Source organism: Pituophis catenifer, unplaced genomic scaffold, assembly GCF_029215685.1.
Source record: "Pituophis catenifer annectens isolate HBS135680 unplaced genomic scaffold, rPitCat1.0.hap2 SCAF_1, whole genome shotgun sequence".
Classification (NCBI taxonomy): Eukaryota; Metazoa; Chordata; class Lepidosauria; order Squamata; family Colubridae; genus Pituophis; species Pituophis catenifer.
The window spans coordinates 212,144,906-212,168,099 of NW_027256881.1; the positions used below are offsets into that span (position 1 = coordinate 212,144,906).

The window sequence follows — 23,194 nt, forward strand, 5'->3', positions numbered from 1 at the left end:
GAACCGGTTAGTTACTACTAATAGTGTTTTCTCTTCTGAATCCTTTAGCAAAAGATTGTTTTCTCTCTCTCTCTGTTTCTCTCCCTCCTCCCCCTCTTCATTTCATTAATACCAAGTTATTTCACAATAACTCCAAACAGTGTCAATCCCAGCTTCAATTTCTCAGCTCCGCAGCTGAGAAATTCAGCCTGGGGAAAGCGGGATCGCGGCTTAAAAAATTGCCGTTCGGTCGAAGGGGCGCGACGTCTTTTCGAAAAGGCATTAGCTCGCCCCCGCCTCCTCCCAAAATAAAAATACTCTGTGGACGGCAACGCTGACTCCTGAGTAAGGCCAGCTGTGGGAAGATTTGGGGACACCACCAGGCACCTCTTTTTTCCAATCTTTGGGGTGGGAGAGAGAGAGAAAAAAAAAGAAAGGGGGGGGGATGAATCGGGAACGGGGCAGGCGAAGGAAGCTCCGAAGAACCGCAACGCGCGCAAGAGGCAGAAGGAGAAACGAAGCCGCCGCGCCGGGCTCTTCCTTCCGCGTCGGGGCGGAGAGCGAGAGGGAGGAGCCGGGAAGGCAGCGCGTTGCTCCTGCCGGCCTCCAGGAGGGACCAACAAGGAGGAGGTGAGTTTCCCCTCTGGGTGGGGTAAGGAGCCTGGGCCGCGCGAGAGCCAAGCGGGGCGGGAAGGGGGGAAGAGTTCGGTGCGCGCTTGCCAGCTCGGCGTCGCAGGTCGGAAGAGGAGGGGAAAAGGCGGAGGGCCTACGGGCTAGGTTACCTAGACAGCCCGGCTGCCTCTCTCCAGAAGAAGAGGCCCGACGAGCGGGAGGGAGGGAGAGCGAGCTGCAACGAAGCGCGGTTCCTTCGCAAGGAAGCTGAGGCTGCCGTGGAGAGGCTGCTTGAGTTCTGACCCAGGAGCGGTCGCCGAGCGCGCCTGCGTGTGAAAGAAAGAAAATATACACTTGCGGGAGGGGAGTGTTTATTTTTTGGGGGGGTGGGGTGGGGGAGTAGTCATCTCCCAAGCTTGCAAACTACTCAACCTTTACGGTTTCATTTTCTTAACCGGCCCAGCGGCCTCTGGCATGGCGGCGCAGGCCGCTTTTTAGCAAGCCTCTCCCTTTTTCCTTTCGCCCATTCTGATTTTCTCTTAAGTGGGGCTTGACTCGGCGTTCAGATGTTCTCCCACATAGTTCCGCGGTCCAGGCGAAGCGGTGCTCTGTGTGTGTGTGTGAGAGAGAGAGAGAGTTACAAGGGTGCTAGGTGCACGTCTGCAAGAAAACAGCCAAGCTCAAGAGAGCTCATTTGAACCCTGAGCTACAAATGTTCCCCTTTATTAGCAAGAGTTCTCCTGCTCGAGTGCAGAGGGCCTGTCCTTGCTTACCCCGCGCAGGTCAGAGGATGCGAATTTAAGCGGCTCGTTTGGAAACCAAAGCGCTGCGGAAACGACCCGCGCCGGGCATCTTTTTAAAACGAGGGTCCTTGGTATTCTGAATAGGGTGGTTCTCTTTTTTAAAATCTTTCAAAAAGCAGCATAGACCCGCTGCTTTCCTACCGAAGGTGACTCCGGCTGTTGAGTAAAAATCTCCCTTTCCTACACTAACCGGGCAAGGGAAATTAACGCTGAACCATTCAATAGCAGAGCCTATTGCTCTAGGTGCAAAAGAGCTCAGCTTATTCTGTGGCATCTCTGGAAATATAAGAATAAATAAATAAATCTCCAGTTAGAGGATTTGGCACCAGGATCCAGTATTTGAAGATGCTAAGGCCAGCCTTTCTTAAACTGGTGCCCTTTATGATAGTGGATGACAGTGCCCATCATTCCCAGCCACCGTGCCAGGGGGCTTTGTAGATGGGAATTGTAGTCTTATGTAGGAGAGGGCCCAGGCTGGAAAAAGCTGAACGAGCAGATGAACAGGATTGGCCTGGATGGTTGCACATGCTGAGCTGCTACAAGAGAGGTTACTCTTTGAAGCACTCTTAAATCTGCCTTTCTGATCAGCCCCATTACGTTTTGTGGCTTTCTAAGTTATGTGGAATCATCACTTATTTTAGCGCTGCCAGTGATAATTTCTCCATTTGTAGAAGCAGGGCAGGAGTCTTTAACTTTTATGGCCTGAATGCAGGGTGGAAATGTTGAGGGTGTGGGAAGACTGTGGCCATCATGAGAGAAACTGCTTATTCAGAAAGTGCCTGTTATGGTGATATGGCCATCCATAAAAAAAAGGTGCAGTGTAAAAGCCTTATCAAGGCTGGAGTTGCTGTGCAATCTATAGCTTGCTGATCCCTGGTTTGTTGAATAAGCCACAGTGGGTTTACTGAAACAACCTCAAGTCAAAATCAAAGTTCACATTATAGGTTAGGGTGAGGTATGATCCAGCCAACGTCTCTGCATAGCTGCTCAGAGTAGTAGACTAGTGATGTGCCCTTACATAAATGACTTTTTAAACGGCAGACACTAATGTGTTTTGGTAGGAGAGTTGAACAAATTCAGCTTTTTGCCAATCGTGAAATGTTTTGCTGATTTGCAACTCGGTACGCGTTTTAACTGCAATAAAGCCAATGAAGACAAATTGTGAAGTAGAAGATTAAAAGTTAACAGATAATAAAATTATCCGTTATGATGTGCCAATTCTCAGTTCAGTCATTTCTGATTCAGGGCTTTTATGTTGCCTCCCATTTTAATATTTGTGAAGGGAGAGAGAGATATATATTTGTCACTATATATATTTGTTTAAAAATACAAAGCATTCAGGCCTGTTCTTTCAAGATTACTGATAATTGCGCACATTATTTTGAAATAAAGGTAGGAATTGCCCTTCTGTAATACATCTTAAGACATGAAAGAAATGATCCTTAAAGGGAGATTTCAAAGAGGCTGGGAAACCGAAAGGAAATAGATTGTAGTATTAAGGGTCCTTTAATATCCTAATAAGTATAGACAGAAATAGAATTGCAACATTTGCCCATCAATGCATTCCTGGAAAACTGCTTGAAATGTGTTAGTAGTCTGAACTTAGGGCTACTGTATTTGGCCTGCAAAACACTGGAACAACTAGATATAAAGGAAAAGAATCTTTTGTATCCTTGCTGCTGTTTTATTTACTTGTATTCCATCTTTATTACTTCTACAAACAACTCAAGGCAGTGAACATATCAAACACATCTTCCTTCTGCTTTCACAACAACAATAACAACCCTTTGAGGTGGATTGGGTTAAAAGAGAGTGACTGGCCCAAAGTCACCAGCTGGCTTTCATGGCTAAGGCAAGACTTGAACTCCTGCTTTCTAGCCTGGTACCTTAGCCACTAGGCCAAACAGGCTCAGTTCTTTGGATTTGTGCAACTCAAGTATGATAGCTGCAGCTATACTATTTCTTCAGAAATTTGTATGAATAAGGCCTTTTTTATACTTGAAACTGTATAGGATTTTTTTTTCCTATGGAAGAAAGTCTGAATATTATTCCAGCTTGAGAATTAATGATTTTTCATCTATAGATTCATTTCTCTAAAAAAAAAAAAAAAAGAAGAAGATGTGGGGAAACATCACATAAATATGCTATGTTATGTTTTATGGAATTAAAGCTAATTATCAATCTTAAATCATATATTGTAAATGCAGTAGTTATATGCTTTGGCCTTAAAGTTCATTATGGAAAACAGATACTCTCATTGGTGTCTTTAATTTTTTCCCTCTAAATCTTAACACATACACTACTTATCAATGCCTGGATTGATGTGAAATTCAGCTTGATCATTTTAGGAAATGTTGAGGAAGAGACTTGAAGCTAGCAAAGTTTTCTGCTGATGTTCAGGAACATTATGTGATATGCTGGAGCAGCTAGGCATAAAGAAAGCTATAGACTTGCCCAACCCATGGTTAAGTCATATGACAATTACGATATATTACCAATACACACACACATTATTAAGGTTTATTTAATATTTATTTAATATTTATATAAATATAAAGTAGAACTTTATGTTGTGTATAGCTATTGTTTGTAATGTATATTACAAAGTTATCTTGCTGTATAAACAAGAATTAACTATAAAAATCTGAGTATGTACGTATAGTCTTTTTGCATTTGAGTATGTACGTACAGTCTTTTATGGATAGGAGACCGACACTAAACGAAAAAAAAACCCTCTTAAAATGGATCCATATTGTGGGGGTGTTTCAGTTTCTAGTGAGTGATATTTGGCAAGTGTGTGCAGATCTGTTAGCACATAACACTGTGACAATAGGAATAGCAGACTGGAGGGAAATACTTGAGGTGTAAATGTATGCACTTTCTTTGAAGGAAGAAGGGTGGCTTTTGAAAGTTTCTATGCTGTGCATAAATAGTTCTTGGATGCTAACCACACATTGTTGGTTTAAAACTTAGTACGGTGGTCAGGAATAAAAGAGAAGCAGATTCCAGCCTGGTGTACTACAGTGGCTTGGTATAATTCAATAGAGCTGTTTTATTGGGCTCTATTAAACTAGCTAAGCTTTAAGATTTTAGTCATGACAGGAGTTTCAAATAAAAATCCATATGTAAAGTGCAATATTGAATTTTAATTACAGCTTTCAAGACATGAAGTGGAATAAATTTGCCCAATTCTTTTTTCTAATGTACATTTCTTTTCTCAGAAATTTAAGCTTGATAAAAAAAGCTGTGTGAGCAGGAGAAAGTATATTTTGACATGTCAGTATAATCTTAGCTAGTTTTGAAAAACATGATGTGAACAAATTCAGATAGAAATGTTTATCTAAGATTTATGTTCCATCTCAATTCAATTTAAAGTTGTACTCAGCCGGGACATTACTGATGTTGGTGAAAATTCTTGTGCAGATACATTTTTTGTGTAGATACATTTTCTTTGTTTTGGGATATTTTAATAATTTGGACTGTAAAACCTAAGAGGCTTAATTATTTTTGGAATTTAACCATAATAGTCACAGAGTCATTGATTAAAGTCTACAGTAGTTTAGAATGTCATATTTTAAAAATGAGACTTTTAAAGAAAAGAATGTTAAGCTGGATAGATATAGTCAGGATGAGAAGCTAGAGTTACTGCCAAAAGTTACAGCCAATGACCTTTGGTATATCTGTTCTTGGTAGACATCTTGTAACCTATCATATTTTTGAGATAATACTACTGTTTCTTATTTATATTATTCATGAGTTCATTAGCCCTCAGTCCAGAGATATATACAAAGCCTTGTTGAAAAAGTTTCACTGGTTTCATATTTGTGTCCTAGTTGATTTGCTTTATTTAAAGAGCATTTATTTATTTAATATTTAAAGCCCTAAATGGTTTTAGGATAACTGAAGGAATGGTTGGTGGAATAAAAGCCTTTTTGCCTATTGGGTGAAGCCCACTTGCCTGTTCCAACATAATTTGCATGATAAGGTTTGGAAGGATAATTTTGGTAGTTGAACTTAGATCTGGAATTCCATTTCCAAAACGGAACAAACATCATACATATGATTTTCAAAATGAAAAATGTAGAATTAAAAGGAAAAATAAATGACAAAGCATCATCAAAAATGAATGTGTATGTATACATATGTGATATAAAGAAAACATACAAATGTTTTAAACATCTGTATTCTACATTTAGATATCTATAATGATATTTGTAAACACAGAAGTAATTGATTATGAAAAAATGCTGGTAGTATTAACAAATGCTGTTGTAATATCACCAATTCATAAAATATTTGAACTATTTACATTGCTGTTGAACGGTTCTGGTGTTTTTATGTTTTCAAGTATGAGCAAATATTAAAAATAAATCTCATCCATCATATTCTCATTTTCTCTTTTGTACTCGTATTTGATTTTGATCATATGTTACATGTAACAACTTAGTGCATTTGTTGCCGTGAGCACAATTTCATTCTTGCACCTTCTACCATCAATGCTCTGATCAGCAAAGTATGACTCAGTTCTTTCCATTTTAGAAGAGCTAGCATCACGATAAGAAATGGAATGTGTATTTAATTGACTAGAGCTTGGTGATTGTAGAACACAGAAATCGGGAGAAGACAAGATTTACTATCTAGGAAAACATATTGGGCACAAATAATGCATGTCTAGAAAAAGTACAAAGCACAAGCTGTTTTCACATCTGGGAACCTGCTATGAAAATCAATTCTTGTATTGTAATATTGAGTACTTTTTCCTAGTACTAACAGCCCTATGTGAGAAATATTACTAATAAAAAGTGAGCGAACTTTGTTCTCTTTGAACCTTGATAGATCTGAGGCAGTTCATCACCCAAGCCAGGGGTGGGTTCTACTTACCTTTACTACTGGTTCGCAACGGGACCGCATGCATGCGCAGAAGCTTCATGACGAGGTCCGGGTTGGTGGGCGGAGCCTCCTGCCGGTTTTACTACCGGTTCTTGTGAACCGGTCCGAACCGGGGGCAACCCACCACTGACTGAAGCATATATTCTTTTAAAGTAGCATCCATTCTAAAATGTGACACTTAAGCAGTTGTTTAAATGTGGTGTCCAGTCTTTTTCAGAACAGTAGAAATGAGTAGGTATTCTTGAAGAAGGTATTCTTGTATCCAATTTTTATTGGACAATAATTTTATTGTCAGAAAGTGTTCCCATTTAAAGTTGTGTCTAAATGAAATGAATGGAACCCATGAGAATGTAACATTGAGCCCAGATGAAGATTTTATGTTCTGCAGTATTATTTGTTTAAAATGTCCTAGTGGCCTGAATTTGAGATGTTTTATAATAGCAATAATTATAATTAAAAATAATATGTAGACAACCGTTCATTTAGTGACCATTCAAAGTTAACAGTGGCACTAAAAATAGTGACTTATGACAGATTTTTACATTTATGACTGTTGTAACATCCCCATGGTCACATGATCAGAATTTGGGTGCTTGGCAACTTGCATGTATTTATGACAATTGTACAAATGTGATATCATTTGTAACCTTCCCAGCTGGCTGCCAACAAGAAGAGTCATTGGGTGAAGCCAGATTCACTTAATGACTGCATGATTCACTTAACAACTGCTGTGATTCGTTTAACCACTGTGGCAAAAGGTTGTAAAATGGGACAAAACTCACTTAATGACTGCCTTGCTTAGCAACAGAAATTTGGGCTCAATTGTGGTTGTAAGTCAAGGACTACATTTAAGAGAAATGAATATTAGAAGTCAGGTAGGATTGGTTCTTAATAGAGTCCCATAGAAGAATTAGCGGGTATCTCAAATTAGATTTACAGCTGAATGCAACACTATTTTGGAGGATAAATGCATTGGAGAATTGACAGTTGGGTTAAATGGCTATCTCAACTGCTAACTCTTTCCATAATAACTTGTCCTCTTTTGTGATGAATCGGGCCAAGTGTTCCAAGGTAATGTTTAAATCAGAAATGTTGATTGTTGCAAAGCAAAATTGTTTGCTAGTGCTCTTTAATATCATGGGTAAACAGTGACTGTGGGCCTCAATATGCAGTGGGCACATTCCTTCCCAAGACAAATCCCAGGCCTTTGGTATCCTGATTATGCTCCTGGGATTCTCATGAATATCAACATCCTTGTGACAGACTCATAGTGTATCTGCCTGGCCAAGAAAGAAAAAGCCCAAATTACTAGACAATGAAAAGGAAGCTTGCTACTTCACCATCTGGTCAAAGACTGTTTTTTTGATTGACTGCTCCCATTATAACAAATTGCCTCTGACCGCCATGTTTTTTTAGATTTTTATCCCGACTGTATTATTTTTATACATAACTCAAGGGAGAGAACATATCCAATACTACTTCCAATCCAATTTTCCCCACAAAAACAACCCTGTGAGGTGAGTTGGGCGGAGAGAGAGTGACTGACTTAAAGTCACCCAGCTAGTTTTCATGCCTAAAGCAGGATTAGAATTGATAAGTCTCCTGGTTTCTAGCCTGGTGCATTAACTATTAGACTAACCTGTGGTTTAGTCTCATAAGATCTTCATAAGACCCATGTACCCCAAACAATTGTTTTTCATAATTTGAGGCTAAGGACATTAAATTAGGATGGAAGAAGCTGGTTCTCATTGGTGTCTAGATTTTTAACATAGGGCCTCTAGAAACAAGGCATACAGGAGTGTTGGTGCTTCAGTAGATAAATCTCTAAGCGCACGTCTTAAAAATACACCTTAACCATATTGCTTTAGATGAGATGTGAAAGTAAAAATAAATGTGTGAATATCCAACAGACTTACATGGAGTGCTTCACAATTTAAAACATTGCATCTTTTGAGTTCTATCCTGAAAATACAGCTCTAAATATCTGTGATCCATATATTTCTTATATGATGGAAAAAAAGAAATATACTAAAGTTTTAGAAGAATCCTCAAAATTTCTCAGCTTTATGTTAATGCAATGACTTGTACAAATCCACCTTTTAACTTCTCAACTATTGTATAACAGCTATATTGATTTCCCTCCCTAGAGAAACTGAATATGAGAGAACAGTTTGCTCAAGGCCACCCACTGCATGTCTGAATTTAGCCAGTCAACTCAATTTTCCAGCTTTCCTAGCCCAAAGGTTTTGTGGGACCTCACCAGGAACTTTATAGGAAGATTTAAAGCAACATTGGTTTGCTGTTCTGACCCAGTAACATATAAGATCTTAAATTAATATCCTTCAACACACTCTGGTTTATGTGGTTTGTTTTATTTGCTTTATATACTCTGGAGTTAGGTGCCCCAGGGGGAAATCTTAACCATATTTTTGTGAATACAAAAAGCTTGAGGTCTCTCTAGTAAAAACTTCCAGAAAATTTGCTGTTGACCTTGGTTGTCTACTGGACTGCAATTTAATATATGGTGACCTTCTCATTCCAACCTTGCACATAGTTTAAGGTAAATCAGAGTTTTCCCAAATAAACAATTACATGATCTTTCAGCTTAACAAGAACAATTTCCTGTCTTGATCTTACTCTTAACCTCCCTCCTCCCCACTAGAGGAAAAAAATGCTTCTGTTGTCATAAATTCCTTTTGTTTTGGATATGATTTATAGTCATACAGTTACATGGCCACATCACTGTTGCTGACAGTGCTTGAAAAATTAGTCTCACTTCTGCATAAAACCTTTAGCTTTCTTTTAAATATAATCTATTGTTTTATAAAACAGATGGTTATATTAGATGTTTTAACAGCAAAAACTTCAAATCAGAAGGCTGCATTTAAACATTCAATATTTTCATAATTGGACTGGACATATGAAAATGAAATTGTTGAGGATGAATTGAATCATTCACTTCTAAGATTATGAGATAAATAATTTATAGCAGTAGTTAGATACCAAATATGTACTTCTTAGAATTATGTGTAAAGTAACATACTTAATTTATGCATAATGTTAGTACCAAAGAATGGCAGATTTTTCAGTTTTTATAACAAATTTTATGATACAGGTAATTAAGATTTTAGGATTCCCCTTTTCCGAAAGCAGAGAAGGCTACAGTAGGTTATAAGAACAATCCAGCAAGTTTTCTTCCATTGATATTCTGGGAATATCAAGAATAAAACACTGCTGGGATAAATTTTGAAGTTCCAAACAATGTTCTAGAAATGGCCTAAAAAAAAAAAGTTTGAAAATTACTCAGTAGTTCAGTTTCTTTCAGGAAATGATTTTTAATTGACAATTTTATTTGTCGAGTGTGTCTTTAAGAATATGGTCATGGGAGCAGCATATGCATATTCAATGACATCTAATGTAAACCATGATTTCATCAGGAAAAAAATAAATGTACATCATGACATCTTGATGGACGCTCTGACACTTATATATGTGTATGTGAGACATGTACAAAAGTGGTAGAGTTTGTATTGTAGTGTTTAAATGCACTTTGTGTAATTTGTCCACCCCCAAACCCTTGTGTTCAAGTTTAAAATATATTCTCTCTTCCTTTAAATTAACAATATATTTTTTCTGATTCATAGAGCAGGCACAGAAGTGCAGACCAAGCAAAACAGCTGACTTCAAAATTAAGGTTTAAAACTTTTTCAGACACTAGAGTTTGTAAATGCGTCTTTCAAAACGGTGTTTTCCCATGAGATATCAAGTAATGCCTATATAGCTACAATTTGTGTGATATATATTGGGGTTAGTTAGGATATAATAACATAATGCTATGTGGACAAGCTGTGTGCTCTTAGGTTGTCTCCTCCTGCACATTATCTGATTTCAGTTCCCAAACCGTATTTTATTTTTACTTATCAACTGAAACCAGACTGCTAATTTATCAGATGTTGTAAATCGGTCTGTTGCACTCAGGGATAAAAACATTACGCGTACTCAAAGATGGTACATCTACATCAGGGATAGGAAGCCTTTGGAAACAAGGGCCATTGGAGGTGTTTACACAGAGTAGATGGGGTTACGTTACTGAATGTAGTTAGAACTGGAATTTGGGTGTTGGCTTGAGGTCTTATTTTAACTCTAATATGTTAGAGTTTATAATCTGTTTTAGTGTTTTCCACCTCAACTGATCTTTAGCTATGATTTTATTATTGTACGCCTCCTGGAGTTGTTATAGAATGAAGCAGTCTTACAAATTTAATAAATAATCCAAAAGTGCCGTCACCTTTCAGAGTGGGCTCTAAGAGTCATGAAAACAGGGCTAGATAGCACCATCCTTCATCTGGATGAACCCTAATTAGTTTTGTGGGAAGAAATATCCATCTGGTTCAGTTCCAAGCTGGGAGAAAGACACTGGAAACATGGAGGCTGATTGGAAAGATGGTTTATTGATGAAGCAGAACCACATGGGTTCTGGGCAGCTGACAAAATGGAGAGCCAGGGGTTTTTATACCTTCTCTTGGGCTTCACACTTGAGCTTCCTGTTCCTTTGCAAGAACATGCATTCTATTGGCTGTTGTCAGACTCCCATGGGGCCATGTAGGGGTTATGTAGGGGTCACAGCTGGCTCTATAGGCAAAGTACAAATCCTAGGTGTTTGTCTGAGCAAGGTTTGGTTGAAGTTTCTGAGGGTGATGCAATGAAGGGGCTTGTGATATAAAAGGAGGTTGGGTAATTCCTATTGTGGCTTAATGGCTTTTTCCTGTGTTGGATCTTGAGTGAGGGCTAATCTTATTACTCTGCCTTTGTTCAGACTTTGCTGCAGGGAATTTCAAAATGTCCTGTCTTGAATGGATTTCTGCCTGCAGTATTTGCTTTGCCTATGAATAGAGCTATCTAGTTTTCAATAAGCTCTTTATCTCTTAAGTGCTGACATCTGCTGTGGGCTATTAAGGAAAGTGGGGGTTGCTTTCTGCCTCTGAAAACATGTTTCTCCATTTCTCCTTTTAGGAAATATAATATTCTGCCTTTTTAATATTCCTCAAAATATTTCATTTTTCTAGGAGCGGGGTGGCTTCCCACAGTTTTTTGTGGGAAGTTTAGCAGACAATCTATTTTACCACATGTAACATCTATGAAATAATTTATCCATCTCTTTTACCCTTCACTTTCTCTAGATTTGTTCAGATGGTTCCTCAGCTCTTCCAAGCTAAATGCATGGCATGAGGGCTAGAGCAGATGCATATCCCACTAACAGATATTCTCTTGGTAGCCAGACAGAATAGATTGGACAAAACTCAATCTATTTCACAACAAGTTGCAGATTTCCTAATAAGAATTAAGAAATGTCATGGGTCTCTTGGTGTTAAGGATTTCAGTTCTTATTTTTCTAGAAGTGTTTAATCAACAACAAACCAAAATCCTAGCTGAAAACAAAAGGTAGCTGAATATTAAAAATTATTAGTATTTCTCTTTTTGAGTTGATTTGATTTCTCAGAAAAATTAAGGAAGTGGGCACCTGGTTAAACCAAACCAACCAATTGTTCTGTTTCAGTTAACTGCTTTTCAATGCTCAGTAGGAGATTTGCATGGTTTTTCTTTCCTTTATCAGAAAGCCACATTCTTTGTTCCTGTTCTTCTTTTAAGAAAATTACTATTTGCATTTAAAATTTGGTTTTATACCAATTTCTTTATTTACATAGATTTAGAATTCTAATTGGGTAATGAGAAATGCTCAGTTGGCTTCACATATTAAGCAAAATACAGTTTGATTTGAGTTTAGTTCAACCAGTTACAGAGGACTTCAAATATATACTGTATGTTCTATATTTATTTGTGACTAGAGCTGTCTGGATTTTGCAGCCCAGATTTGGTAACTCTAGTTTAAGCTTTTGTATGAACCTCATCAATTGTGGATTGTAAACCATGGTTAGATGCCTCACTGCATTTTTTTTCTTATTTATTAAAACATAGGTAAATGGTAGAAGCAGTGGTGGGATTCAAGTAATTTAACAACTGGTTCTCTGCCTTAATGATTTCTTCCAACAACCAGAAGAGCCAAACTGCTCAGAAAGTTAACAACCGGTTCTTCCGAAGTGGTGCGAACTGGCTGAATCCCACCACTGGGTAGAAGTCTATAACTTTCTTCAGCATTTCTCGTAATTCAGAGGTCTTCAGACTTGGCAATTTTAAGACTTGTGGACTTCAGCTCCCAGAATTCTCCAGCCAGCTATCCATAGCTGGCTGGAGAATTCTGGGAGCTGAAGTCCACAAGTCTTAAAGTTGCCAAGTTTGGGGACCCCTGTTGTAATTCATTGACTCTTTAGCACTATCACAAAGAAACACAGTTGCTGCTTTAAAAGTTAACGACTACATGGCGGCTTTATATGTGGAAACACTTCATTGATAGTATTTTGGCTAAAACAAAATAGTTGGGGTTATGTTAAATTGGATATGATAATATTCCTGAATATTTTTAATTCCTGGAAAAATATATGGCATTGTTTTAGATTAGAACAAATAGTACAAAACTTCCACCGAAAGAAGCACAAGATATTTTATACAAAATGGTATGAAAAGCCCTACAAATTCTTTCAACTCTTTGAATTTGAATTTATCGAGTTTTCTTTCTGTAAATATAGGATCTGGCTATGTATTGTTCCATTTATATCACTAGAATTAACATTTAAATGCAATGCAATGTTAAGTTTATATGTGTGAACATGCAAACTTAGAGCTAGACTATTTTTTGTAGTTGAACAGCATTTTTTTCTTGGCTTGTATTAGCTGGATTTCCAATAATTTTTAAGCCAATGCCACTTTCCAATTAGTTCTTTGCGGCATAGTAAAATAAAATGAGCAATTGTTTTTATAAGTATCAAAATATAGTCTAATTTTGGAAGCTTCAGAGAGAGATCTTACAGCAAACAATGTAAGGCCTGTGAAATCTTAGTAAAAAAACAACAACTGGTTGCAGATATTTCTAATACATTTTTCATAATTTTGGGCCCAATGTCAAGTGAAGCAGCAACAAAATTGATCAAGGGGTAAGGAATAGGTTACAGCAAATCTAGACTTCCTGTTCACATTGGGATTTAAAATCTTGAGTGATTGTTCTTTAAATCATAAAATCCCTTGCAAAGAAATTTTATTTTGAATGTCCTAGGGCAAATTCCCATGTTCTAGTTTTATATTACAGAATGATCCCTGTGTATATAAACAGTACAAGGCTATATTAATTAAACAATGCCATGAAACATATTTATTTTAAGTGTTCTATCAGGCCATATTTGTAATTCCTACAGTTCTGTGGGTTTTTAAAAGGTATTTTATCAGAATTTTTGTTCTGTCGTGAACTCTTATGTTTTAACAAAATAGCATAGGGGCTTCTTCTGTACAAAAGAGTGTTTTATTCTGTACTTTAACTATTTTAACTATATTCATGTCTTTTTCCCCTCCTGCAGATGACGTATTGAGGGATTGTCTCTGTGTTTTTGTAAAAAGGAATAATCAGTACAAGAAACCACTAGGCACATAAACAAGACAAGACTAGAATCAGCTATGTTTAACACAGAAAGTCATTTCATCCATCTTCAGCATTTCTTAGCAACGTAGGGTAGTCCTACCAAGGACACTTTTACATCTTGCTTCAAATATAGTTTCGTTAATGTTTTCTATGACTTGAAGTTTGTCCACCTATCTGGAAGCTCTCAATTTCAGTGATCAAATGATGCTACTTATCTTCTCTCAGCTTAGTAACCCACAAGTTGACTAAAGAAGCATTTGTCAAGCTTTTCAAGAGTTCTGAGAAACTACTTACTAATTTTTTTTATATAGCAAAGCTGAAAGTTATTAAAAGTGTGTGAACATTTCCCTATAAAGAGATTGCTATATTTTCTGATAGCCTTAGCCTCAAGGGGGATTCTAGGACTGCATATAGGAAAGGAATAATTTTGTGTCTTTTGGAATTGACTAGGTTTCTGTTCAAGTGATAATGTATGAAAATATCCAAGATTATTACATTATCAATTGTTTGGGTATAAGAATTGTGTTTATATACATCCAATATTTATTTATTCATTAGAGAACTCCTGTTCTTCCTGCCAGGCTGATCTGAACAAACTATAATTCAGCTAACACTTCATGCCTTATCTTTTCCTAATGTAGGTAAAACTGATTGCTCTTATTAGCTGCACTTAAGAAGCTTTGAGTAAAAACAGCTAAACTCAGCAACTTCAGCTGAATTACGAAACATTTAAGTCCTAAATGTTAGAAACAGACAAAATGAAAAATTTTCCATTGGTGTGCATATAAATAGGCCTAGCAGAAAGAACGGTGGAAAAGATGTACTATAGAACCAACTTGTATTCACAGTCTTTTACTAACTCAGTTTAGCTTTACGATGGATGGGAGAATCCTGAGGTGGTAGATTAAACTGTATAACGATGGATTGGTGGGCAATTTCTTTTTAAAATGCAGTTGGGAGAAAACGTGCTCTAAGTTTGACATCACAAAGAAAAGTCTAAATTCAAAACTTCTTTCTTAAGGGTTCAAGTCATGGAGAAGTATTCATACTGAGCTAAATCTGCTGGTAGTCCTCGTCTTACAACCACTTACTTAGTGATTGTTCAAAGTTACAACAGCACTGAAAAAGGTGACTTACGACCTTTTTTCACACTTATGACCATTGCAGTATCCCTGTGGCCATGTGATCAAAATTCAGACGCTTGGTAACTGACTCATATTGGTTTCAGTGTCCTGGGGTCATGTGATCACCTTTTGCAACCTTCTGACAATCGAAGTCAGTGTGGAAGCCAGATTCACTCAACAACTGCAGTAATTTACTTAACTACTGTGGCAACAAAGGTCGTAAAATGGGGCAAAACTCACTTAACCACTGTCTCACTTAACCACAGAAATTTTGGGCTCAGTTGTGGTCATAAATAGAAGACTTCCTGTATCTCCTTTTTGCTCCTTCATGTGATGAAACCAACCAATTGAGCAAAAGGGGCTGGAAAGTGGAGGAATTTTAGGCAATCTAATGGAAAGGCAGGAGATTGAACCCAAATGATTTTCACCCTAACATTAAAAGAAATTCTGTTTGGAATTGTGAAGGACTCTTCACCCAAAGGTTCATTTCTGGACTGCCCATGTGAATATAGATATTTAAAAGTTCTATCAAATGAAGAATTCTATATCTTTTAAGCCCAAAGGTGCTTACAGCAAAACATATTAAGGACAATATACACACTATATACATTTTGCTTGCTTTGTTTTGCATTGCTTCCTGGAATACCCATGTGGCTTTTATATGAAAAGCTACATGTTGTATTTAAGAAGAAACATGGAAATCAATAGAATTAATTTCAGTCTTTCATTGATGCTCTTTCACATATTTCTATCCTCTTCAAAAGCTGGAAAAAGGCCTCTTCAGAATATAGTAAGGGTCTGTACTAATTTCTTTTATTTTTTTAAAATTCTGTTGTATATTATTTTTACATCTGTTTTGATAAGCAGCATATAAATTTTAGAAAATATAATTTTTCTCCACAGATTCTTTACTTCCACCATTCCATGAATGAAGACAGTATGATTCATATTTCAATAACTTTTTTTTTAAAAAATGTGAATAGTTGCTGTGAATGATTGTCCATCGTGATTCAGATTGAAATAATTCATCACATTTGGTCCTAAAGGAATACTTTTTATGTAGTTACTTCCACTGTTTCCTCTTCTCATTTTCTAGTAGTGGTTCTACTGTACATCCTAATTGTATGCATTGTAATTTAATGAAAAACATTCTCAGAATTTTGGGAACACAACTGTTTCCATTTCCCTCACAGAGTAATGTATTGTAGAAAGCTTTGAAGAGGTGCTTTGCTTTACCAATGCTTTGGGCTAAGCAGGTCTTCTAATCTGATTTGTGAAATAATTCCATTGAAACATGGTCCTCTCTGAAGATTCATTCAGAGACTGAAGAGGAACCAGGAATGTCTTGAGTTCAGATGGGGGTGGGAGAGGCAGGGTCTTAGTAAGACAACTTGAAAAACTGGGTGCTGTTATTGGGGTAAAAGGCCCAATTCCTGATTAGAATGCTCTGAAATGCTTCACAAGTCCTTAAGAGCAGTGATGTCAATAGACTGAGAGTTGAAAGAGATAACGTGTGCAATTATAGGGAAGGGATTCTTGGGAGCAGTAATTTAGTCAGAAGTTTTTATTGGTGGAGGTTTGAAGTCTGATATCTATATCTATTGGACATAATCCAAGTCCTGCAAATAATATCTTCACGTACATTCTTTATTGCTTTTTAATTATTAAGAAGAAAAAAACACAAAAATAATAATGATGTTGATGTATCTTCCTTTGACCTCACTGGGTGTTGTTTACCTCAGAGGAGAATTTAGTAAGTCCTATCTGCTTGCCAAACATGCTGATTTTCCTAGGGAACAGGGTACCCTGCTTCTAAAAAGAGAAAGTTACCAGTAAGTTTCACTTCATGTTAACTTAAGGAGGTTCTTCTGATATAGCCAATTAACAGAGACCTCTGTGAATGAGCTATGAGTATGCAGGAGCCACTTCCAGTACTGAAGAAGTCTCAGAAATGATACAAGTACATTAATAAAATTGTGATATCATAGTGTCCCACAAAATGTATATCATCAACATACAATGAATTTCACCATTGCTTTATACAGGCATATTAAAAATAGTGGTGTTTGGGGCAGGTGTGGATCTGCTTACTTACCTATTTTTTCTCTCATTAAAAATACCTGATTAGATTAATGAAGGCTTACCCCCTTTTAAGCATCAACGCAAAATGTGATTGTTTGGGGATTTGTTTAGCCTTGATGATGTGCTACTGAATTTTCCCTGAGGTTCATCTTTCTGTGCGTTTTGCAATTGATGATATTTCTAGCTTATGGAGTCCCTAGAACAAGCATCTGTTATTGGAATAGTCATAGCAACACGGTATGACATGTGTGCTACATCTTTCATGCAAAGGACATTTTTGAGTCCAAAATTCATTCCTCCTGGCAGTTCAGTGATTGACAACCAGATGAGCAGCCACAAGGACAAAGAGCTGATTCATATAAACTATTGTCTTGGAACATTTTCCTCCTCGTTTAGTTGCTTATTGTAGTTTTTCCATGGCTGGCTGTGATGAAAAGCTCTAGACTTCCTGTTTAGAAGGTAGCTGGAGAAGGAGCCATTGTGGTAGCAGTTTTTCTCCTGTGAAAGCAATGTGTAGCCTAAGAGCTTAAGTTTCTTCAAAGGCATTGGACTTATGCCATGGGTCAGGAGTTCTCAAACTATGGGTCATGTTCCCCCAGGAGGTTGAGTTTGCTATTTATTTTTGAAAGTCTCTGTGTTCTGTAAATGAGAAAATGATACAATATATTGTTATATAGTCTAAATTTAATGATAAGATCAAAGATTGACTTCATTTCAATAGTTATGTCTAGTTACCAAATGTGGCCTTTTCCCCAGCTTTTAATTTTAATAACTATAATGCACGCAACCTTTTTTTCTCCCCCTATTATTTATCTTTGAGAATACACACACACACACACACACACACACACACACACACACACAGAGAGAGAGAGAGAGAGAGAGAGAGAGAGAGAGAGAGAGAGAGAGAGAGAGAGAGAGACTGCAGTCTACAAATCCTGCTGTGCTGCCCTCTCATATGGGAGGGCAGAGACTTCCTGTGAGAAAGAGCAAGGCACACTGTGAGTATGCCAAGAGTGTATACTTCTATTAGGGTTTCCCAAGATATGAACATAATCCCAATATTGGGCAATAGTGATGTAGGAAGATGTTACAGATGAATGATCACTTTAGTGATAGCAACAAAGGCATAAAATTTCATACTGTATTGCATAGGAAGAAGGCAATGATAAATCACTTCAGGATATTACCAATGGAAAATGTCTGTGGAGATTCTTGGTCATCCAGGTCATAGTTGTTTTTTTTCTTGAGGAGGAGGAAGAAGAAAACATTTCACTTCTCATCCAAGAAGCTTCATCAGTTCTGATGGCAGGAGGATAGAAGGATAGGTACTGACAGTTGAGACTGGATGGTGGGGGGACCCTATCAGAACCTATCCTTCCATCCAGGGACAGGTTTCAAAACCCGTCGCTCGTGGGTGCATGCGCGCAATGCTTCTGCACATGCACAGAAGCATCCAGGTGGGTGGGCAGAGCCTCCCGCCCCCGCTACCAGTTTGCAACCCGGTAGCAACCCACCACTGCTTCCATCTCCCCACTGTCCACTCTCAACTGTCAGTACCTATCCTTCTATCCTGTCATCAGAACTGATGAAACTTTTTGTATGAGAAGCAAAATGTTTTCTTTTTCTTCCTCAAGAAAAAAAAAACCAATCCAGTTGCTTTTGAAGAAAAAAACACCTTTGAGATTACCAAGGGAACCAAATGGGCAGGCAAGATAAAGTGATTGGACAATATTGTGTTGGATGATTATCTTGCCTGTCCATTTGGTTCACAGAGTGCTAATGGTATTTATGATGCAGCTGAATTAAAAAAAAAAAAACCTGGGTGCCTGGTTACTGGTCTGACCATGCAGGGAAATAAACCTGAAGCTGTAAAGGAAATTACAGCGGCAGCATGAATGTAAGAAGCATAAACAAGGAAAAGCTCAACAAAGTAAAAGCATTTAATGAATCAATTATTGTTTAACAGTGTGGATAGGAGCATATGGAAATGGATTGGAATTTTATACTTCCAGACAGAAGATCATATTGTTTACTATTCAAGTCCATGAAAACGAAAGGAAGATCAGTGTTGTTTTCATAGTCAGAAGAAGTACAACAAAGATTGTGGGTGGATCCAATGCAGTTAGTGACCAAGTAATATCAATTAGATTTCACAGATAGCCCCTTTGTGATGGATATTCAAGCTATGCCTCAACCACTTTTGGAAAGGAAGAGGAAGATGACAAGTTCTGTGGTCAGGTTCAGTAAGAAATTATAAAACATGAAACAAGATGTGCTGCCAAAGTTGGAAATATTAAAGTGGAAAATGTAGTTTGGTAATTTAGTTTAGGAAATAGAAATTAAGAAGCAGAATACTTTATATGTTTCTGCCAATCCATTGATTTTGTATTTGCTAACGTTTTCAAGAAGCAATATTACATTGACATCTATAAAGACAATGAAGGTGTGGATATGTGTGTGGATATGTGGAATTATAGGAGAGTACTTTGCAAATAGTTAATATGATTCAAAAATGCCATTTTGTTCTGCTTTTAAAGAGATGTGTCCAATTGAATCACACTCAAAATGCAAGTTGTTTGCTAAATCCATGACTGTAACTATATGCTAACAGAAGTTTTTAGAATTCATTTAAGTAAAGTGTTTGAAAGAATCTGGAAATTGGCTTCCAATATTTGCTGTGTTTCTGCCTTTTAATGAATAGTGCATAATACATTTGTAATACCATATATGTGTGAACCTCACCCTTTTTATAGAGAAAAGTGATCTAGCTATTCTTATTAAAGTAGAGCTGCATTTATTTTAGGATCTCTATTATGTGCCACTCCATTCTCTTGTGTCTTTCACATCTTTTTCAAGGCTTGTACAACTTGGAATCTACAGGACTATCTCTGCATGCTTATACACGTAAACTGCTGAACCATGCATCTAGAGACAGGAGTAGCTTCCACACCAGATGTATGAATTTTGCAAAGAATGTAACTGCTTTCAAGCAATGAGGAGAGGTGTTCTTCAGTGAGAAAGGCCCTTGTTCTGGTTTCTGATGCCTCTCATTTTTATACTTTGCTCATCCTAGATAGTTAATATTTGTGATGCTCACGTTTCGGGCTTTTATTCATTTTAGAATGTTCCTCTTAAATGGAAAATGTATAACTAGTGAAATTAGTAGCTTTCTTATAACACTCAAAATACTTCATTTATTATTTTTTAAAAGAGGTATTTGTGGCACTTAAAGGTAATCATCCTACTAGTAACTTATAATGGCTTATAGAAATGATGGCTAACCTTTTCCGGACTGAGTGCCCAAAGCTTGCGTGTGCGCATGTGAATGTGCGCTTGTGTGCCATGAAATTCATGCGTGACCCCTGCACATGCACCCCTTCCCCGCACACGCCCCCGCATGCATCTCGCTTCCCTGTGCATGCGCACGTGGACCGCCCTGCATGCACCCCACTCCCGTACATGCATACGCAGCCCCCACTCCCTGCACATGCGCGGCAGAGACCTGAAGACCAGCTGGGCGGCAGGAAGTGCATACACATGCATGGTGGAGCTGAACTGGGGCGACAGCTCGTGTGCCCGCAGAGAGGGCTCTGTGTGTGACTTCTGCATAGGTTCGCCATCATGGGCTTATAGCATCCCCCAGCCATTGCTGAAATGATAACAAAGTTTGTCCTTTTTATTATGCCTCAGTGATGGTTGGATAACCTTGGTTTCCAATTAATTTTTGGGGTTGGAGCATTTGGACTCGGGGGCTATTCTGATTGATCTTCCTCCACAAAATACTCCTTCATCAACAGAGTTGGTACTAGTCAGAATAAATCTGTGCACCTGAAAGGGAAGTAAATAAAGGAAGCTGGATTTAGTAGATTTATGCCTACATAGCCCTGATCCTTCTCCCTGTTACTAATTACAAGTAGTCCTTGACTTTGGACTGGTCGCTGAGTGACTGTTCAAAGTTTTGACAGACTCACTTTCCCCAAAGCTACTTACTATCCAATTTCGAAATTCTGACATTGGGATCCCACATGATCACTCAGCAACTGGCCCACATTTAAGGCTGTTGGCAATGCCCTGCAGCCAGTGTCTACAACTTATGAGTTTTGTTGGAAACTGGGGTTTACATCTGGTTTCTGGCAAAAAACTGGTCCAATGTGTTCACTTAATGACTGTGGTATTTGCTTAACCAGGGTGGATTTGATTTAAATCAAGTTGATTTAAATCACTAGTAAAAAGGCTTGATTTAAATCAACTCAATTTAAATCATAATTTTTAAAGAGCAACTGTCATCTCTGCTACTCCTTTGACCCACTGTTGACTCACTGATAGTCCCAGTATTGCAGAATATACAGCCTCATGCTACATAACTAAGCTTCATTTCATGCTGAATAAACTAAATTATTTATGTATCTTAAATAGAAAACTATCTTACAATAGATTTTTACCCCAAAAGTTTTTTATTAAAATAAATTTGATAAAAATAAAAAAAATCCGATTTAAATAAAAAAAATCCGATTTAAATAAAAAAAATCTGATTTTTTTTTGATTTTTTTAAAAAAAATCATTGATTTTTATCCACGCTGTGCTTAACCAACCCTGTGTTTGCTTTACAACTTCTGTGAAAAAAAATCGAGTCAAGTCACATGGTGACCCACTTTACGACTACCATGACTTACTACTATCATTGCCAGGCTCAATTATGGTTGTAAGTTGATATAGGTCCTTCTTACTTTTGAAGAACCTTGGAATCCAGTTTTATTTTGCTTCCTGCAATAAATTTTAGATTGGATTCACTAAAAATAGCTCTGGATGTAGGATCATATAATTCTGAGTACTGGCCTTTTATGAAAAAAATGTAATAGAATCTATTTCCTTCTAAACTTACTTCTGAGAAAAGAAGTCTGCCTCTTCCTTTCATTCTGTCTTTCATTGAGAATCCACAGACCATCAGAAGTCAAGAAAAAGAAGGTTGAGAATTCCTTTACCATGGCTGAATGGGCTGAATTGAAGGTCTTTTGCAGGGTCTAAATGGGTGCATGAGGAGTTGAAAAGCATGCAAATGCAAGTAGATAAATAAGTACCACTTTGGTGGTAAGGTAACAGCATTCCATACGCCTTTGGTGTATAGCCATGCTAGCCACATGACCATGGAAAATCTCTTCAGACAACACTGGCTCCCTCAGCCAAGAAACGAAGATGAGTCCTGTGTCGGATACTAGTGGATAGGGAAAACTTTACCTTTTTGTTACAATAAAAACTCAATTTGTTTCTGACCTCTTGTAAGTAAGTTCTTTGGAATTTAATGATCAGAAGTGCAGGCTTGTAAACATTGTATAAACAAATTATAGTGTCCTCTTTCCCACAACCCCAAGTTTACTTTTAAATAGGCATGTCATAAAAGGTAAATGTGGGCTGGTTGCTGAGCGGTCATGTGATTGTGTGTGTGGGGGTGGTGGAGATCAGAACTTAGTAACCGGGTCATAATGCGACTGGGGGAGGTCTGTTACATCTTTGAACGGTTGCTAAGTGACCAGTTGTAAGTCAAGGGTCATCTATATGCTTGGCAGTAAGTTAGACCCAATTTACAGAAGTCTGTGATTCAATTTTATGTCCTGATTCACTTGATCTTATATCCTGAATCACCAGGTAAAGGCTACTGTCTTAGTATGAACTTGTACAAAAAATAATATTAGGATGAGGGCAAACTAGTTTCTTTTCCTTTTTTTAGACATCAGAATTGAGTTTGGTGCATGTGATTCAGATCATATGCAGCAGATCATATAATTGTATATACATGATTCAGATCAAGAGGATTATATTTTGAAAAATATGTTATCTTATATGAAGAGAACAGGTCTCTCATTCTTTTCCAGCAACCATCTATCAGAGATAAGTTTCAGGTTTTTTTTTTAGAATTATATCATGGGTGTAGGATTGAGGGAGGGTATTTTGAATTATATGGAAACATGTACAGTAGTTATTCTGCAGTTTGTAGTAGATTTTTTCCCTAACTCTGTCATTCTGAAAGGCTGAAAAGCAACCACCAAGTGGTTTAATGCCGGATTACACTCAATTCTAGCATTTTTAAAAAATGTACAGTTTTTATTGAAACTTTTAAACCAAAACATAAAAGCTAACACAAACTATTAGAAAGCCAGGGAGAAAAATAAAGCAAA

General features: G+C 37.5%; 1 protein-coding gene across 2 annotated transcripts in view; it reads left to right on the plus strand.

Annotated features, from left to right (window-relative positions):
- The first annotated feature begins 436 nt into the window (after positions 1-436).
- GTDC1 (glycosyltransferase like domain containing 1) overlaps positions 437-23,194 on the plus strand; it is a 261,261-nt gene continuing 238,503 nt past the window's right edge. Inside the window, exon 1 of one of the 2 annotated variants that reach the window (XM_070946153.1) lies at positions 437-609. The gene's annotated coding sequence lies outside the window, so the exon portion shown is untranslated. The remainder of the gene's footprint in view (positions 610-23,194) is intronic. The other variant, XM_070945985.1, reaches the window with a different exon arrangement.